Source organism: Meleagris gallopavo, chromosome Z, assembly GCF_905368555.1.
Source record: "Meleagris gallopavo chromosome Z, MGAL_WU_HG_1.1, whole genome shotgun sequence".
NCBI classification, from domain to species: Eukaryota; Metazoa; Chordata; class Aves; order Galliformes; family Phasianidae; genus Meleagris; species Meleagris gallopavo.
Genome location: NC_139435.1, coordinates 75,049,069 through 75,059,406, shown reverse-complemented (window position 1 = coordinate 75,059,406; position 10,338 = coordinate 75,049,069). Strand labels below are relative to the sequence as shown.

The 10,338-nt window shown below is 43.6% G+C and overlaps 1 long non-coding RNA gene across 1 annotated transcript; it reads right to left on the bottom strand.

The window, feature by feature from the left end:
• Positions 1–390: 390 nt before the first annotated feature.
• LOC146542402 (uncharacterized) lies at positions 391–7,471 on the bottom strand. The gene is made up of 2 exons (XR_014880422.1): positions 3,906–7,471; positions 391–3,816 (listed from the first exon to the last, which is right to left on the bottom strand). It is a non-coding gene; the product is annotated as an uncharacterized LOC146542402 (long non-coding RNA).
• Positions 7,472–10,338: the final 2,867 nt, after the last annotated feature.

The window sequence follows — 10,338 nt, the reverse complement described above, 5'->3', positions numbered from 1 at the left end:
TGAAGTTCAAACCACTGGAGGGTTATTCACCTTTCTACAGCATCCCACACTCCCTGCCAGTCGGAACGATCCCACCTCAGTGTAGATCTCTGGGTGATATTCTTAAACAGTTGCTTAATCTTGAACACATTCACGACATGTTATAATAGGAGCATGCTACTTTGAACATCCCACAGATATTCAAAATTCTCAAGAGCTATTCTAACTAGCTCTTGAGCCCTAGGGAAAGAAAGAAAAGTGAAAAGGATGCTGAGGGATTGCTGGAAAGTGCCCTTCCTTACTCCTCCATAGCTGGGAGACAAAGCAATATGTGTAGTTACTAATAGGGTCAATAGTATGGTTTCTAAAGTCCTAAGATGACCGCAAGGCCAAATAAACACAAAACATTAGTTTCTCTGCTGCCAATTTAAGCACTTTATAAGCCAAGGCCATAACAAAATAAAAACCTTAATCCAACCCCCAGAGATGACAAACAGTGCTGCAAGGAAAATAGGCAGCAAGCAAGGTGCTACACAATATAGTTCATGAGAAGACTCTCAAAGAACTCCATAAATATGGAAAAAATTAACATAGTGACCATGAATTGACAAACTACTGCAACACCCCATGTTAGCATGCTCTGGTCAGATCTGCTATTATCTTAATGCTTTGTGTCCCACGTGGAGCACCAAAAATGCCTGTTGTGATTTACCCTGGCAGGTAGCTTATCACCATACAGTAGTTCACTTACTCTCCCATCTTTCCAATGGAACGGGGGTGAGAATCAGGGAAAACAAGAAGCAGAACTCATGGGTTGAGGTAAAACTATTTACTAAGATTGAGAAATCGTGTTTATGATTATATGTACATACATATATACATATACATATAAAGTATGTAAGTGATACATAAGCAATTGCTCACCACTCACCAACTGATGCCCAGCCAGCCCCCAAGCAGTAGAAGAGAGCCAGATGAACTCCCACCTCCTTCAAAACTCCTTCCACTTGATGTCATACGGTATGGAATATCCCTTTGGACAGTTTATGTCGGCTGTCCTAATTCTGTTCCCTCTCAGCTCCTTTTTGAGAGCTTTGCTGAGAATGGCCTTGGCTGGATATAGCACTGGTTTAGCAGTAGGTATATACATCGGTTTGTTATCAAGATTGTTTTCTCTGCTAGAACCAAAACATGGCATCTGTGAGATAGCATCTGCCCTGAGGTAGCTTCTCTGCTATATGATGTTGCCTCAGACATTCTGAAGAAAACAATTTCATCCCAGCTGAACCTAAGACATTCATACCTCCAGGAGAAGCGCATTAAATATTTTTCCTTAATGAACAGATACTTGAAATAACTCTAACTTGAAATAACTTTACGCTTACTTTGATCTCCTTGCCTAGAAAGAATCTAATAAACAGAAAGAAGAAACTGCATCTTACTTGCAGTCCTAAATGGGATACTTCTAGGTAGGGATAACAGATCTGTCTTTCATCAGGCCGCTGCTTATAGTTCTTTGTTCATTTTTTATTGCACTGTTCTGGATATGCTTTATGCCAGTGCTGCTGGGCCCAAGCTATTTGTAAGTAGTTATATAGCATCATCTTGCACACGAGATGCTCACTTCTGACTTGCCACAGATGAATAAAAACTTGCATTAACAGTTAAAAGTAAGATCCTGAAGCTGTGCTTTGTGCAGGTGTGATTGATAGCTTCCATTACAACCCATTAGATATTTTACTCTTGTTAAATGAAGAGCAGGCAACTTTGTCAAGTATTTTTAGTTCCCCCTGGTCTTAGTGGCTCAATCTATTTTCAGGGATGTCCTGTAAATGACCACATATGGCTTTGTGTCTGTAGGAGTGATGACCGAACAGCTGGCTTTCATTGCCCACCAATTTACCAGAGCCCCCTTTATTGTGACTCTTGACAGCACAAGGGAGCTTTGTAGAACTAACAAAATACATCTATTGTCTAATTGTCTATTTATCACCTTCCAGGGATTTGCGGGCCTCTCATCTGAAAGCAAAGGGGGGATGGCCTTGAACAATGATCCTTGTCAAGGCTGTTGCTCACTTTAAATTAGAATCTCATTGCTAAATAACTAATTTAGTCCTGCTATCAAACAGAAAAAGTGGGTATTCAGTACAAAGTGCCAGATGGGGAATTGATTATGTCTTCTCTCAGGGTGCGTGATGGAAGTGCCAGAGTTGACCACTCCTGAGGGTGGAGGTAGGTAGCTCCTCAGAGGCAGGCAGCTTTTTGTCACAAGGAATTAGCACAGCACCTACCAACCAGGAATTTCCAAGCACCGTAGCAGAGGAAAGAAAAGTGGCCTAAGGCAAAGTGAATTTTTTCCAATCCTGATCACTGTTAGAGCAAGGAGAGAAACACACGCGCTTATTACTTTCCATAAATAAGCACTGGAGATTACTTTCTTAGCTCTCTAAGCTGAGGGTCAACCTGCTTTCATATTCTCAGTACTAAAATAATTGAGACTGCAGTCCTGCATTAGGGTTTTCAAGCTGTTTCAAGCACAACAGAGAATTTCCTCTCTGACACTGTTCTTTTTCTCTTCTGTGCTTTAGCCTAGATTGACAGAATCACAGGATGAATCATAGAACGACCTGGGGTGAAAAGGACCACAATGATCATGTCGTTTCAACCCCCTGCTATGTGCAGGTCATCAACCACCAGACCAGGCTGCCCTGAGCCACATCCCCGGATGCCTGCAGGGATGGGGCATCCACAACCTCCTTGGGCAAACCTGTTTCAGTGCATTTACCCACTGCAAACAGAAAATAAAGTTTTTTTTTTTGGTAACGGAGAGCAGAAACATTTCCCCCCCGTTCTGTCTCTGCAACATCTGGAGATGTTCTTTCATCAGGAAAGTGACGCTGCAAAAAGCATGGTAGCATAAGCAGGAACATGTTTCCTTTCGGACGTTTGGCTGTCTTTCTCTTCGCATCCAGGTTAGTTCTGATCCCAAACTCAGTGAACAGACAGAGATGGGATATTTCCGATTCAGGTCTCAAGTTCATTTGGTACTACTTAGGTTTCTCTTCCATGCTTATATTCATTACTCCAAGGACAGAAATGACACAAAATCGAAACACCTTTTCTTCCCGCTCCTACAAATTTGGACAAATGGAATCCGTGGAGGCTCAAGGGGCCCTTCTGTACATCTTCTGTTCTCCCATTGCTTGTTGCTTGGCCCACTTCACATCCTCAGGCCCCTCAGCAGCAGCCACAGGAACAGAGCACAGTTATCAATAGCAAGTGGCAGAGTTCCCTCTCAGCAATACTGGGCAAACCAAGCACAAAGGGGCTTTTCTGTTATTCTCTGAAACTTCATTCAAAGAACGCAGCCTGCCCTCCTCTGTGGCATCTGCCATTAGTGTCTGACTTCAGTCACCACATGCTCTTCTACTCGAATGCCACAGCTGCCTTTTTTTTTTTTTTTTTTTTTCCAAAAGTCACATCCATTTTCAGCAAAACCAGAAACCCAGCACAAGGAAGGTATTTCCCACTATGGCTTCTGCATAGCTGCACTGAAAGAGAAGATCTCCCCCTCCCTCTCAAAACACAGCTTTGGAAAAAACACATCGCCAACCTGCTTGCTCCTTTTGCAGAAAAAGGCTTCGTTCCGTTCAGAAGTCAGGCTATTAGCAATAAGGTTAGCAGAATACGTTGTAAGATAGATCTGCATTCCAGCCCAGTGGAGTCACGTCAGGGAAGATGGCAGAACACAGATCTCTGGCTCTGCTGTCCAGCCTGCAGACACTGTGTGCAGAGCCAGCTGTGTGCTGCTAGCAGCTGCCTAGTCCTGTATTGGGCCTGCAGAGAGCCACAAAATGGAAAAAAAAAGTTACACACGTGGCCTACACACAGTGTTGCTGTCAAAGATATATGCTGTCATCACTCACCAGGGCACGCCACGTGACGCATGGCTTGGGCACTCTACTGTGACAGCACATGACAAGCACACTGGTTCCCAATCAGACACCCACTGGTGGTTGTGCTCAGTCCACAGCAGCACAGCGGTGCCTGAGGCATTTGTGCTTCCTAACAAGGGGAGGGAGGGTTACAGACATTACTGCGCAAATCCTCCCAATATTTCAAAAAGTGTCCCTGTAATAATAAGGATACCACGTGCTACTCTGGAGGTCTTCGTACAGGAGAAAAAAAAAAAATACCGCAGAAGTTTTAACCTACACCTGTCGCCTGGTTATTTTCAAGAAGTTGGTCTGTGCTGAGATTTAAAACATTTTGTTTTCAGTCTTTCAAGATTGTCTGTTTCCATCTGAAGCCTTTACATGCATAGGTTGTTCCAAAGGTAATGCCTCCTATTTATTTCTATGAAAACTGCAACAAGGAGTGTCAAACTTTGTTTGACAGAACAAATCCTTAGGTCCAGAACACCCTTTTTCAACATAGTCACCACCATTAGCATTTTCACCAGCAAAGAACAAGAGCCTGCATGCCTTGCTCACACAGATCTGCACCAGTGGAGACGGACATTGTCACCACTGCTGAAACACACTGCCCACTGCCTCACTGAACTCGCATTTGTTCTCCATCAGCGTTCAGCAAGCAGCAGTGAATCTCAGTGTGCACAATTTTTTCTGCCTGGAGGAATTCCGAGGCACACCTTTGCTTCATGTGCACTTTCATGACAGATGCCATTTTGTCAGAGTGCCCCTCTGCAGCCCCCTGCCACAAGGCAATAAAATGTAACGAATACTAGTGGGAAGGTTCAACTTCTACTGCCATATCACCAGCGTCCACCTCTGATATTGTGGACCAACATCATCACATAAGAGACACAGCTTTCAGAGCAGCCTTATAGTCAGCAATTAGAACCAACGACAAGACTTATATCTGATACCCACCAGAAACAGGCACAGTGACTTGTGCTGGCAGCACACCTGTGCTTGAGGGGCTGCCTTCCTGAATTCAAATCAGCTTGGGTGGGATGATCTGATAAAACTGGCTATGCTGAATGAGAATGACTCGGGTAGAACCATTGGCAGAACCCTTGGGTGGCTGTTCATAGGATAAGGGCTCTTTTCTGTATTCTCATCACTGTGCACAAGCAGATTATTATTATTATTTTTTTTGTGGAGCATTCAGAAAGTTTTTTTTTTTCCCCCCATCTATAGTCCTTTTTTTTGTTCCACTTCCACTGAAATGCTATGAAATTTATTATGCTCGTATTGAAGCTTTTTATATACATGTTGAGGACAGCTTCTTTCCCTCCAGTGCCCACCCCTCCTGGCCCTTTCAGATACTAGCTCCCAAACGTGAAACTGAAAACATGCCAGATAAGACTTCATGCTTCAGCCTTTTTCATCCCCAGCAAGGCTTGTTTATCCAATAATTCAGACACTATAATTGCAGGAGAAGCTTCTGTATTCAGGAGCAAAAGGTAGGTAGGAAAATGAGAAAGATACAGCTGGTTGACCAACAAGCACTCTGCAGTGCAGCTCTCCATCAATTTGGATTCAGTGTTCCAGTTCTTCTAACCATTCTGAGTAGCTTAAATAATCTGTATACATCACACTACTCATTTTCTATTTTTAACATTATTTTTTGCCACGCATTTTTAGTTGTTAAATCACGATGTTTACCATACATGCTTAGCATACACTCCAATTCCATACACAAACAGCCTTGTATTCACTCTACATGCTGTATTTGGGAATTTTCTCTTCTTACATAAAGAATGAAGAATGTCTTGTGTTGTCTGGCTTTTCTGTTTGTTTGTTACTTTCTGACTACTTACCAGGCATCCTCTCAGGTTTCCTGAGAAATGTGGGAAATGTGATACTGGCATCATTGATGTGTGCATCTGGGTAAAGAGGGAGAACATAAGAAAGACAGAAACAAATAGAATGCCAGATCAGCCCCATTTGCCCTTGTACCCACTCTTGAGCCAGCAGTAAGAAATGAGCTGGGTGGGAGGGAGCTCAGCAGCTTATTCATGTGGTTGCTCTGGTGCTGCAGCCTGCTCCTTGGCCCCTGTTGTCTCCCTGCCAATTAAGAGAAGATATTGAGGACTCGGGCATTAGATCTGCCCCAACATGAAATGTTCTTGTTATTCCCAGCTTTGCCTCTCACATCCAAAGTGTTCTTTCAAATCTCATAAAATGTTTCTACTCTTAAAATTAGAATCATAGATCATTAAGGTTGGAAGAGACCTCAAAGATCACAAAGTCCAGCCCCAACCCATCCCCACCATGCCCATTACATCGCTTCACTCAGTGCCACGTCCCCATGGTTCCTGAACACCTCCAGGGTCAGTGACTTCACCACCTTCCTCCCTGGGCAGCCTGCTTCAATGCCTGATTACAAAGAATGTTTCCCTAATATCCAACCTGAACCTCCCCTGGCACCAACTTGAGGCCATTACCTCTCCTCATATTGCTGGTTACCTGGGAGAAGAGACCAACACCAACATTGCTACAACCTCCTTTCTTGGAGTTGTGGAGAGCAATGAGGTCTCCTCCAAGCCTCTCATTGCCTATTAATACTCTCCTTGAGATACTGAGAGAGCACTATTACAGCCTGCCAAGATAATGTCTTTTCCAGGCTGATCAAGCTAAATGCCTCCCCCACTTCTCATAGAGGTTCTCCTGATCACTGTGTAACATGGCTTTCAGAAATTAGATGACTTACAATAAAAAAATACTCAACGCTCATAAAAACTGCCTCTGTCAAACAATAAAATGTTTGACATTGTGTCATGTTGTACAGATAACAAGGCTCTGTTTGTGGTTCTCTGCCCTGGCTCTTAAAGCAACAGCTAAAGTCAGTAGTTACGTGCACCGCATCCTTCTCACAGCAAGGGAAAATTGCAGGTGGGCATGAAAACTGTAAGGACCTTCTGACACGCTCTCCAGCCTTCTGCACAGCTTCAGAACCGTGAAGGGTGGAGGCCATCTGGTACAACCCCTGTCCCAGCAGGGCCATTCACAGTTCATAACTATTGCCTCCTATCCTGGCACTGGGCACAACCAAGAAGAGCCCGGCTCCATTTTCTTTGCACTCTCCCTTCAGACATTTACACCAGTGAGATTCTTCCATGAGCTTCCCCTTCTCCAAACAGTCCCCATTTCTCTCAGCCTTTCTTCATGAAAGATATGCTTCAGGCACTTCATTTTCTTTCCAGTTCTGGGAACCCACTACTGAACGCCGCGCTTCAGATGCGTATCATCAGTGCTGAGCAGAGAAGCAGGGTCAATCCCCTTGACCTGCTGGAGGCACCAACGTGTCCTTGTCACTCTTTGTTGCCTTACGTTCAGCTTCATGTTCACGAGGACCTGCTGTTCTTATTCTGCAAGGCTGCTTTCCCGCTGAACACTCTCCAGCATATATGCATGTGCAGGGTTGTTCCTCTCCAGATGCAGGATTTGCCCTTATCCTTACTGAAACTAATGAAGTTTCAGCCTGGCTATTTCTCCAGCCTGCTGGCATCTAGGCAGATGAGTGAAAAAATGACTGTCCAGGTTTAATGCATTTAAGAACTTTTGTAATAGTTGGCTACGCAGATACAGACTTACCCGAGACACACTACTTTAAAACTGAGACAAGAAGTACTCATTTCTATACTCAGAGAAACAAAAACATAGTCTGATAGTATGAAATAACACATAGACATATGATGTGTGGTAAGAAAAAGAGGTCAGAGTTACCTCCAATCAGCTTATGGATAACCCAAGAAAGGTATCACTCACAGTCCAAAGGTAAGGAAGGAATAGCTTACCTTGCTCCAAAGATAAAGGCTTGCTAGAAAAATCCCAGAAAGAAGCAATTTTTAAATAGAGATCTTTTCTCTTGGCTGTCAGCCCTTAAATGAGGTTGGGGAGGTGTGGGCCTTGGGTCCACCCCTTCTGCTTGCACAGGTAAATTGCTTGCACCTGTGCTCCCAGGCCATGCCTCTTCAACAAGTGCTCAATCACTGTTTCAGGCCATGACTTAACAATTCCTATATAATATATTTATATATATATGTATATATATATATAATATCCTATATATATTTATGTATATATATGCATATGCATATAGAGGATTTAGGAGAAGAGTGAGTTAAAGAGCCTAGAAGTTACACTACTTTTTGGATTCTGGCACGTATACAGCTCCTAGAAGCAAGATATCATTGCAAATCGTTTGTAAAGAAAAAGACTTCAACTTCTGCATTTCCAACCCAGAGGGCTTTTAAGTCATGCTCCAGCAACTTCTAGTCAACGTCCCCAGGGAAACGTATTCAGAGTAGCTGCCTGGCATCATGGAAAGGATGAGGGGAGTGTGAGAATTGGCTTGCACAAGTAGTTAGTACATGCAGAGATTTTCCCACAGTACTGGGTGGTGGAGTTTCCCTTATGAGCCTAGATCTTCAGAGGTGGGTGAGTGCTTTTTTCTTTGTAACACCTTTCTATGGCAATAGTTCCCTTGTTGTTACATCTCCTGTAATAGCATTCTATTGCATTGGTCTTTCTGATTGTTATACATCCCATGGTAGGGGTTTGAGGGGAGGGTGGCTTTAAGGTCCCTTCCAACAAAACCATGCTGTGATTCTTTGACTGCTGGGTGGTGTTAAAATAAACACCATAACAGCAGACAACCTTTTAGAACAGGCTGTCACATCTAGGAACCAGAGTCAGTAGAGAGATAAGCAGGCAGGACCTCTGGGAAAGTAGGATATATGCATGGTTGATGCTTGTTCCCTGCACACCCTGGTGATCCTCAACCAATAAAAAAGAATACCAGCCTTGAACTCTCCCCGCTCGAGTTCCTAAGGAAGGAGGACACAGTGGAAGAAGGATATTTTTACAGAGCCAAGCTGTGGCTGATTCTGAACACACAGGGACCCACAGGTGGACCCAGGTGTGCCCCACAGATGGAGGTTATATCTAGCTTCCCGCAAGGGAAAATGAGGGAGAAGTTTACAAGGATGTTTTGCATAGAGAATATAGGAACTTCTCTGGCTGTGTACCAAAAGGGAAGATGGAGGTAGTGTGTATGGGGCAAGGCAAATGTCCCAAACACCAGGGGATGTGCAGAGGTGACAGGAGTGGGCTATGAGGAGGCTGCCAGGAGGAAATTTCCTGCTCTGTAAGTGACTACTACAGTTATGGGGATGTGTGTGAGGTGGAGAGTCCCCTGCTAGGTGCTCAGTAAAGAGTACACAGCTATACACAGCTACTGTAAAGCAGAAGGCTAAGAGCTCGCTTGATCTTGGTTTTTATTTTTTTTTCCTGTAGAAATACAAACAACGATAATGGGATCTCACAATTCTTCTGACTTTTTTGGGTTTTAAACGGGGGGGTGTCAGCAAAAGAATAAAGGGCATATGAAGAAAAGCCACCAACAGATCCACAAGGCGTACCACAGCAAGTTGGAATGATGCATCACAGGTAGTGCCATCCAAGCAGCAAACCAGCATTGCCTGTGTCATACAAGCACCGATCACCACTGACCACCACGGTTGAGCGGGAAGTCTCTGGTCACGGCTCAGCACGATAGAGTTTCCATGGCACATCACAGTCAGTACGTTTTCACTGGCCAGGAAATGACAGAGATGATAATCCTGTGCTGTCAAAAGTGCAAAACATCATTAGAAGTGTAAAGCCATCTTAACTTGGGATGTGACTAAATTCTGGGAGGTTTCTTTCTGCACTGGAATCAATGCTAAAGTTGGAAAGGCTGCATCCAGTGTGATGTTCAGATAACTTCCTGCAGAAAATGCAGCATATATCCATCGAATCCTTAGGAAGGCACCTGCCAAGTCCAACTGCAATGCACAAGGACACCACAGCTAGATCAGGTTGCCTGGGGCCTCATCCAGCCTCACCCTGGAAGTCTCACCATCCTCACTGAAAAAAGTCTTTTTTCTTTATATTTAATATTTTTCTTTATATCTAACCTAAATCTCTTTGAGCTTAGAACCATTTCCCCTTGTCTTATAACCACAGACTCTCTCTCTGTCTATTGCTCAGCAAAGTTGGGGGAAAAGGTTTGGTGTGCTGTTGCTAATTGGAGTTCTACTAATTATTTACAAGGCATACTCTTAAAGATCCATGCTGTGGTTAAAATAAAAGTGTTAATACACAAAAATTACCTATCAAGATGTACTTGCTCAGGATTTTTTATTTTGTTTTTATTTGATAGGACACACGGAGATGATTTTAGTGCTAAGTGTGCCTCTACTAGGGACAGGACTCGAGAGCATAGCCTTCCAGTGTTGAATGAAACTGCCCAGAAAAATGATTGCTTCTCAAGATCAGCTTGTGCTCATCTGTATGTGCTCGTCTATATTATGGTTTGTTGATTAACTTTTTTTACCTTCTTTCTTTC